Here is a 10,930-nt window from a genome sequence, read left to right as displayed (position 1 = left end):
AGGCTAAACATTTAATACTAGATCCAGGGTTCATTTTAGACGAGCCGCCATTGTTTGCAGGTCCATTAAGTTCGTTTTAGCATCAAGTTTACAACTTTACGTTTCATTTACACCCGATCTATTCTCGTTTTAAGTTTCAAGACTAAAGGTTTATAAAAACGTAAACTTTTAGGTAAAAGACATACCTTTACGTGTTTTAAGGTTACGGTTTAGCTTAGTTATGAGCTTTAGGTCTTGTATCTATCTTGTGTATTGAAGAGTTTATCAAGAATCACGTTCGTTTGGCTCGGATCTCACCCTTCACCCTCGGTCGTATATATGGTGATATGTGTGTGTTTCTTAGTGTGAGTAGAGATTATGGAAATGATGGAATGAGAGTTAGGGTTTTAGGATGGTCTAAGGGAGTATTTATACCCCTTAAAGGCCATGGACCTAAAGCCCATTACTCTTTAATCCTTTTAATTATTCCAAGTCCATGATCTTTTCTATATTTAATATTAGTTAAATATTAACACCCGATAACTTAACACGACTTTCTTTATTAAATAATTATTAGCGCACGACAACTTAACGAAATCTTTATTTAATATTATAATATTTAGGATGTTACATAACTATAATTAAAATGTGGTGTATAGTCGCTTTACTTAGTAGTTCGTTAACCCTAAGTTTAATTTATAAATCATTAACGGAATTGATTGATTTAGTATCTTAAGGTTCTTAACCAACTTAGGGTTTTTAATATGTTCTGTATATAATGTTCAATTTTCGTTCCTTAACCAATTGATGATTTGGACCAGATGGTTTTGTGAGTGTGTTAAAACATGGTTGTCCCGGGTTTGAAACCGGCCACCCGGTATTTTAGCTTTATATATATATATTTTTCAGTTTTTGATCTATTATTATAATGAATTTTAGTAATTAATAAACTAATAGTGGTTATTAAATAAATATTATTTTATTAAAACCGACATTCTTGGAGTTTATGTTTTTGTCAAGTCTTGTTAAAATCTTTTGTTTACGTATATATATATACATATTATATACACACACACACATATATATACATATATCTATATATATATATATGTATTAAAAGTATGTATTAATTGTAGACCTTATTCTTTTTATTTAAAACCCGACACTTTAATTCATGTTCCTCGTCGTTGAATGTGTTTATAAAGTTGTTTATATATATATATTATATATAATAAATGTGTTAAGTAGATTTTTAATAACGGATTTAAACAAGATATTTTATATTATATCTAAATGATTACCCATTGTAATTATGATTGTTTACTTATATATTCGTATTTTGTTTATTTGGATGATTATAAGTATATTTTATATCACACTTAGTTACTTAAGTTATTAGTTTATAAATTTGATTATATATTTATCAAGTAAACAAGGGTAATTTTATAATTATTAAAAATAATGAATCTAATGAATAAACGCGAAACGATAACATTAATCTTTACAATAATGATCCATATAGAACATAAATCGTTAAGTCAACAATATTATAATCCCAATAACAACTCAAATAACATCGAAACATTAATTCATTATACGTGCTATCTCATTACTAATTAATTCATATTAATATTATTTAATTAGGAATCCTTGAATGTATATCCCGAAGGGTTCATCTCTCTCACATCATCACTTATATTTCTATATTTCATTCATCCGATCAGGTGATTATCTCACTCCCCTCTTTTTACTCATTTTATAACCGTTTTGAGGACATATGCGTTCTATTTATTTTATTACTATATATTACTCAACTTGCAACTGTTAGTCATGTGTGTTTAATAGTTTATACCTAACGTATTATATGATATACTTGAATACATGTCGGAGAGGTCTAACATATTCTCAGTCTAGTATGATCATACGCCCGTTGTGTTAGCCATCGCTCAGTTCATCTGGCATCGAGCTTACTGACAACATTATTTACTTGCTCATTGGTTGAATTGGTTATCTTACTTGAAACAGTTTGCTCTTTTATTTATTATTATATGTTCACAAAAAATCTTATGTTTTACTCACTCAATCTCGTGTTGACAAAATCTATCGTATTTTTGACGCATATGTAGGTTATCGCATGATATGATTATCATGATTTGTTTGAAGAAACTTAGGGTTGCATGCTATAGATCAAGATACAAGAATTAAATTTTGGATTTTGTCTTACTTGTCTAATTATGAAATTATGTATTTTTTATTTGAATTTATTTGTATATTTAATTAAATTAAATAGATATTGTCACCTTTAAATTATTGCATGATAGTACCTTGAGAGCTGTGAGCAATCAGATCACGCCCCGACATTTCCGCCTTAGGATGGGGTGTGACAGATTGGTATCAAATCCGAAGGTTTAAGATAGGTCGTTAGTGGTGCCTTGGTAACATGCTCAGGAGCCCCATTTGTGCTTATTTGTTTACCTGATGTGTTATAATTGATTGTTTACAGCTTACGTAATTACTTGCTAGATTAATTACTTATTTAACTGTTTAATAAATTGTTTATTTTATTTGTCATGCACACACACATAACTCCGAAGCTATGCTTCCCTCTCAAAATATTTTATTACCCCGGGACTATGTCTCATTCTTAAAATATTTTCTTGTTATGTTAGTTAATTGTAATTCATTATTGGAAAATTTCTTGAGAGTTTCCTAGCATTGTTTTTGCTATTTTTCACTTAAAACTAGGGAGTGTGACAAGATTCCCCTCCATAGTGAAAATTGTCATGCGACCGACACTTTAAGCGTTTAACGTGATCGGCTAAACGTTTACACCCTTTATTGTGTTATATTGTTTTTTAAAATGTGTAGTCGGGTGTAAAACCCATGGGACAACATGGACACGCCAACTGTACATTGGCAAAAGTTGTTGTATGTGCGATATTTTGTTGGAACATTATCATTTGTGGTGATATACGAGATGTTTCAACTACTTATGCTTGAGTAAGTTTATTCGTTACTTAGTTTGGTCGGTTAAAATCGCCATGTAACTCTCATGGGCCGACAAACTCAATTGACTCGTTAATTCGTTAATTAAGTTGGGTCATTTAAATTGCCATGTAACTCTCATGGAATGCTAACTCACACGTTTGTTTTGGTTTTGGTATGCTAATATGTTTTGGTAACAAAATGCCATGGAAAGCTCATGGGAAACCCAAAACATCGAGGAACATTCGTTATTTGTAAATTTGTTTGATTTTATGTGTAACGATTTATTATTTGATATAATTATTCGATTATTCTATTATTAAATTATTCAATTATGTACTTACTAAATCACCTTTGAATCAAAATTTGTTGATTCGATCTATTCATACACTCAAAACATTTTTATTCTCTTGATCAGATACAAATCCTTCAATCATCAAGGCTCAGTTATCACGAGCCAATCAAAACAATTTACACTATATTATTAATTTGTTTTCACCTATTCATCTTATCACGTTATTATATTATCAAAATATCAAGTAAATTAAATAACATTATTGCACAATTTAATAATCGAATGGCTTTCTTATACTCATGGTGTTATATACATAAATTATTAAACATATTTCACGTATTGTAAGGCCCCGTTCCCAGTGCCCTACATTGGCATTGGATTTACTCATAAACACCCGTTCTACATATCAGAGTTACTTAAAACTTTCGCGGAATAAAATAAAACTTCAATCATTCTCTACTAAACATCCAATCATGTCTTTAAAAACATAACATATAACATTTTATTTAAACATCATGACAAAGTCTTCTGCAGATGCAAGCTTCTTCAGATCCTGCCATGTGTCTCCCTCAAGCTAGCTGCTTCAGTCTATTAACTTGTGTGCATACTAAAATTCAGCTACGCAAAGTGAGTTCTCGTTAAAATAGGTAACATACAATGCATTCACATACTTACACATATACGTATCTGAAGATACATATAGCTTACTTAACCTGCTTATCTTTCTTTCGTATATACCTAAGTATATACCTTTTTTCTTTTCTTTCATACTTTACATTCATTCTTTCTTTACATACTTATACATTTTAAAGAGCCTTCCGCCCTATAACCTCTCAGATATTATAAGGGTCTGGTCCCTATCCTCTCAGATATTATAAGGGTGTGGTCCCTATCCTCTCAAATATTGTAAGGGTCTAGTCCCTCTCTTCCCTGTACTCATACCTTTATTTCTTTTTTACTATCATTCATACAATATTATACATACCCTGCTATGTCATTCATACATACTTTATAAAACGATTACCTTTCCTGGCGATACGTGCAATATCTGAAGATCGTTCACATCCCGACAAGCATTCATTCATAACATCAATAACTATCACATAAATCATATATGACATATACTTACCACTTAAGGTAAGTGTATTAACTAATCACACTAATCACATCGAGTATGCACACATCATCGAAAACATAACAAGGAAATGGGGCTAGAAACTCACATGTAAATGGTTCCTCTCTGAATTTACTGTTATGCCCTACTTGAGCTGTGCACGGCTAACTGTGTATTAATCATAGTATCAATTAACTACTCCTAGCTATACCATACTTCTAGGTTATTGTAATCCCCTAGCTAAGGGGATCGGGGAGCAGTGCCCCTGGTAACAGGATTCTAGGGGCGGCAGCCCCTAGAGGGGTTCAAGGGGCAGAGAAGCTTATATATCGTATAAGTTCATATCTATCGTTTACGTACGTATATGCTATTTATCATTCGTTTATTCGGAAAATCACTTTTAAGCGTATAAGCTGTCCGACGTATAGGTTGACCTCACGTATAAGTCTTCCCAATGTATAAGTTGTTCGGGCGTATAAGCTGTCCTTGGCGTGTAAGTGTTCCAACATATAAGTCATACATATACGAAATATGCATACATGGCGTATATGCATATATGTCATGCATACGTACTTGTGCGTTACATACTTACATGTTACATACATACTTACACGCTGTCATACTTATACGCTATATTCATACTTACACACTGCATACATTGACGTGGCATATACATATACGGCTGAACACTTATGCGCTGCTCAGACTTATGTGGCGTATATACTTATACGGCGCATAAGTCCTATTCAGCTCTTAAATACATGTTTTTAAGGTTTTTAATCTATTTCGGCGCCGTTAGCCGCCGTTAATCACCATGGTTGATCAGGTTTTGATCGTTTATGGCCTAGGTAGCTTCAGGGTGTCCAGATATGAGCTAAGGTGGTCCTTAAGCTCATTTTTGGTTGATTAAACACCCAGGGAATAAAGCTAGATCTAGATCTAGAGAGTGTTTGGCTTAAGTGTGTGTTATTGAAGGTGTAGGCTATGGTGTAGAGATGGATGGAAATGTAAAGAATTACGGTTTAAGGGGTATTTGTACTCCCTTAAGCCCATGGACCTAAGACCCATCTGTCCTTTTTGGTCTATATTTAATTCCATCTAATTAGCCTACTTAACCTTTCACCTTTATTATTTTATTATCTCTCTATTAACTCAAGTAAACATTTCCATCATAATTAAATAATATATTAAATATTATTTTTAGAAAATTTGGGATGTTACACGTATTCAACCTCAAATTTTAATTGTTAAAACATATCAAACTTTGATATAACTCATTCACTCACCAAATTAACTAATTGACTATCATTTCAGATTCTAACTTATCCTTAAGCTATGAATAAACACTAGCTTAAAGTATTCCAAATTCATTTTTCTTAATAGTCCATATGAAGTTTACATAAACCATCTAACTTTTCTTGAATATCACGTTGTTATTAATCATAGTAGGTTTTAAGAAAGAAATCCTTGTAATTCCAAAATTAATCAATTGTGTTCTATAACCATTGTATGGTCACTCGTGTAGTAACTCCAATTCAAAACGTTAAAAGCAATCAACCCAATCATGTTCATTAAAATAATTGTTGGTAATTTTGATTCATTTACCCCTATTTATTCTTATAACAACAACATTAAGAAACGCAAGTCTAAACATCAACTATATGCTGTTAATAGAATTAACAATCAATTTCAACAAAATCATAGCTTCTCAAACAAGAAACGTTACGTAAAAAATTCACTTGATATGTTTCTCTTGCCACCATCACTATTCAATTCAATCCTCATATCGTTTTTTCCTCAATTTAATTGTTCGGTTATCTTGTTAATACTTGCTACGCACCACAAGACGTTCCTCAACGGCCTATGCCGTATAAATCTAAAACTCATGCTACGACGTTTGCTCAAATTTTATACCCTGCTACCTGTAATTGTTGCAACTATGGAAATAATCACCTAGGCAATGTGTGTTCTCGATTAAATCATGTTCATCAAGCTCAAAATTACCAAGCTTATTCTACTAAACCCTACTTCACAACCTAATCAAAATATTTCAATTCAATCAACTTAAATTATTCAAATATTTATAGATCTAATTAATCAAGTTATTTTAAATCAGATAAATCATATCGATTATAACTAAGTTTATCAAAGAAGATGTTTTTATCATTTTTATCTAAACATATTTTATCTTTCTCAATCGTACATTATAACAAATCTTTATTCAATTATTGGATTTAAACAAATTTCAATTCTAAGGATTTATTATTTTTAAGTGAATATGCTCATAGAATAAAATCTATCTCTTCGAAGACAACTGTTTGCAATACTATACTTTCAAAATATGTTTTGAAATTTTAATATTTACTTAAAACAAGTTGAGAAAAAAGTATCAATTTATTTTAGCAATATTTTTACACAGTGACTATCTTTTAACCAAAACATATTAAGTTTCTTGTTTTCTCTAAAAATTGCGTCTTTCAAATTTTTTTAACCTACACGATGGGACGAGTTATGTGGACCATCCGACGATCCAAATAATTACGGATACATACGTAATTACCAAAGTCCTCGCATGGAAATCATAGTACTTACAATTGTGTGTCATAATCTAGAACCGAACATAGTGGTGAAGTAATGGTACAAATGGAGAGATGATAAGGACATGGTGTATATGCCGCTGATACATCCTATATATAAGCGCCCTTATCGGATTTTCATTTGTAGCATTGCTTCTACAACTCAAAGTTCCATGATTATGATTAAAATTTTAAATGTTATTTTAAAGGTTATCCCTAAAAATTTAAGTATTTTAATTGTATTGTTTATTTTTTAGTTTTCTCAAATTTCGAGATGAAAGTCATTTAAGTATGGGAGACTGTAACAACTCGGATTTTTTCATATGTTATTTGTTAATCGATACCTGACCCTCTTTTATGTTCGGGTTATTTTCTAAAAACAAATACCGTATTTATCGAGTAAATAAATTATTATTACATTATTGCTTAATTATTTATACAATATATATTTATATCTTTCAAATTATGACAATTCTAACCCTAAACTAAGATTTTACCCAAAAATGTTTCCCCCTTTAAGTTATAGGGTTTAATATGCAAATTTTGCATTATAATCCAATAACTTGTTTATCCTATAAACCAAACCCAAAGCAGGACCCATCTTCATCCAACCCGAAGACCGTTTTGGTTTCTTGAGCCCTAATCTTCGTCCTAAACAAGGAATTGATTATTGTAAATCGTAAATATGGTTAAAACAAACACACCAACGTTTTGAATTAGGAAAAACCGATCAATAATATACGATCTAACTTAATTAACCAACCGTCTTATATCGTTTCTGGAATCGCTATTTACACCTCATAATAATACAATTAAACGAACATACACCTCCTTCCTGATCTCTCGACCATTAGCCCCATGGTTAATTACAACTACAACAGTCTTCCATCGTGTTATTAAGACCTGTTCAGGCCGTCAGCTGTGATCTTCGTTCATCATCAATTGGCCATCTTTAATGGTAATTAAACTGTGTTGTATAGTCGTTTTACTCAGTAGTTCGTTAACCCTAAGTTTAATTATAAATCATTAACAGGATTGATCGATTTAGGATCTTAGGGTTCCTAATCAATTTAGGGTATTTAATCATGTAACGATTCCGACGAAACCCGGTATACCCTAACCGGTAGACAATAGTTACGTCATATTTAATGTCGGGTACATGAGTTACCATGGTAATTATACGAGAATACATGGTTCACTGTATTGATCTTACGTGAATATATAATTCATCGTATTGAATATGCGATTAATCGATCGATAGTCATTGAAACCCGAACGAATCAAGAGTTCAATTATAGACGAGATATATGATATTTAGTGATGTTTACGAAATATTAAAGCTTCGGGATAAGTGAATTAAAGCATAGAAAAAGAATTTCGATTTAATGGTACGTCGGTACATTAAACGAAACCTTTAATACCAAACCGAGCAAGAGATGATCGATCAAGCCGAAAAAGATGCGCGATAATCAATGATATGATGTTTTAAGTTAATAAATGTCACGGTTTAAGTTTTTAAAGTTTTTAAATCGGTTTTATATAAATTTCATTTTTAAGCCGAAAAACGACCGTTTTAGCCTCGTTTTTAGCCGAATTAAACATTTAACCGAAAAACGAATTGAACCAGATTATCCAAAACATTATCCGGATTACGAGAATCCAAACATGTGGCCTAGGATGAAAAGGTGGGTCCCACCCCACCCTCTAAAAATCCCGATCGGAACCAAGGGGGGTCATTCCCCATTTCATTTTTTTTTCTCATCAAACTTCTCAACATTCATCAACTCTTTCCATATTATGATCCAAAACCGAGACTTTGTAGCAAGAAAACAAGGTAAAGAATCGAGTTAATCACGTTTCCATCTTCGTTTCTTGAGTTTAATTGCAAGAAAATGAGGTTTCAAAGATGAATACCGATTCTTGCATGATCAAGTGATGTATACGGGTTATACAAGGGATCTTGGTCCAAGAAAGGAGTTAAACGAATCAAAAGCGAATTTTTACGGTTAAATCTTTGTTTTTGGAATCATAACCGAAACCGTGAAAGAAATGGCTTGATCGTGAGTGTAACTTGCTTGGTATTGTGGTATGTTGTTTGTAGGCTCTGTGTTTAGTGGTAGATAAGGCGGAAAGACGAGTTTGTAGCTTGTAGTGGCGGAAAACGAAAGGTATATTCAGTTTATGTTCGGTGTATGTGTTTTGGGACAGATTGTTGATGGTTTAGAGTTAGGTCATGAAATTTTACAGGGATGTTCTACACATGAAAATAGGAGTACTGAGAATTTTTGGTAATTTTTGGATAAAGGATGAATATTTGGTGAATTTAATGCTCGGTTTGGCTAAAAATGGTGAAAAATAGTTAAATATCATGAAAAAGTCTGGAAAATTTCAGATAAGCTTTTTATATCATGAATAAGTCACACACAAAATTTGAGGTCAGTTGGAGAAGTCTAAGTAGACTTTTCGGTTAAACGAGTTCTAGGGTTTTCTAGCTCGGTTTTAGTAAAAAGGGCATGTAAAAGAAGATTTTGGTTCTGGAAAAATTACAGGGGACTATGTGGATGGTAGGGGACATCCAGAAGAAATTTGGGATTTTTCTAAGATCGTTTGGTATTTACGACATATTTAGTGTTTAAATGGTTTTTAAAAATAGATAAATAAATTTTAAATATAAGAATTAATTCTGGAAATATTTTTATAAAATTCCCCACTGTTAAGAAGTGATTTGTACAAAATTTCAAGATCCGAGATTAAACGGATAATTATTTGTGATAATTATCAAACTTTTAAAGTTAAAACGCGTAAACCGGTGAAGTTCGCTTAAGCGAGCTGACTGGTGTATAAAAACCCTAAAAATGAACTATTTTCATATAATTGAGTTAAACAAGTAAAAATAAATCATCCGAACATAATTCGGATGATTTGAGTAATTTTAACCTATTTTAACAGTTTCCGGTACGCCAAAGACGGGAACGAGTCCCGCGGCCAATCGGGACGTCTAAACCGAGCTCTAATTTCACATCTTTAATTAAATTATCAGTCAACCACTACTCTCGGGTCGTGTGTGACCAAACTCATTTTTGAAACATAAAAACGGGTAACCGTGCTAGGCACGCAAAACGGGGAAAACAAGCTATTAGAAAATTTGACTGTTGAACTCTAAACGACATCACAATCTGAGTCCGGAGAAGTGTTTCTGGGTTAACCTTGCCCCCAGAACGGGTACAGTGCTGGGTTAACAGTGTCCCCAGATGTACCGGTTAACTTGGTTAAAGTTATATTAATAATGAGTGTATAGTAACGATCGTAGGGATCATATTACAGATTGGACATGTTAACTGATAATGATTGTTGTTACCTGCTTGCATGTGCTAAGGTGAGTTTCACGAGCCCCTTTTTCTGAACTGTTTTCGAATATTTTCTCGGGGCGGAAGCATGTTTTTACTGAAATGTTTAAGTACATACTGAACGCATGGATTTGCGTGGATTTATATATATTTTATTGTACGGGAATCGTACGGAAATGTACTAAGATGGTAATTGTCTGAGTTGCTAACATTCTAAGGCCCCGGAACACGAGTGATTAACTGAAAGCCGGTAGAGTGTGGATAGTACTATTGGTTTGACAAACCCAACTGGTCCGGCATGGATTTGCTGATGTTTCCCAGCCAGTTGCACATGTCTATTTTGTTGTTATTTATTTTGCTATGTAATGTTAGACATAGCGGTTTGGGGCAGTTCCGTGGGCGGGGGATATGCCACGGGCCCGTGGGCGGGGGATATGCCACGGGGGTTGTGTGTGATAGTCAGAGGTTTCACTTGTGGGCTCAGCATAATTACATCGTAATTCTGGGTTAACATTGCCCCCGGAATGAGTACAGTACTGGGTTAACAGTGTCCCCACATAATATTATATTTTGATATGGATTTATCATGGTTTACTCAAATTGTGAAACTCACCAACTATTCGTAGTTGACCCG

This window comes from Bidens hawaiensis, unplaced genomic scaffold, assembly GCF_021521415.1.
Source record: "Bidens hawaiensis isolate Kalapana, Puna unplaced genomic scaffold, B.hawaiensis_p1.1 tig00002355_1, whole genome shotgun sequence".
Taxonomy (NCBI): domain Eukaryota; kingdom Viridiplantae; phylum Streptophyta; class Magnoliopsida; order Asterales; family Asteraceae; genus Bidens; species Bidens hawaiensis.
This window is presented reverse-complemented; position numbering follows the sequence as displayed.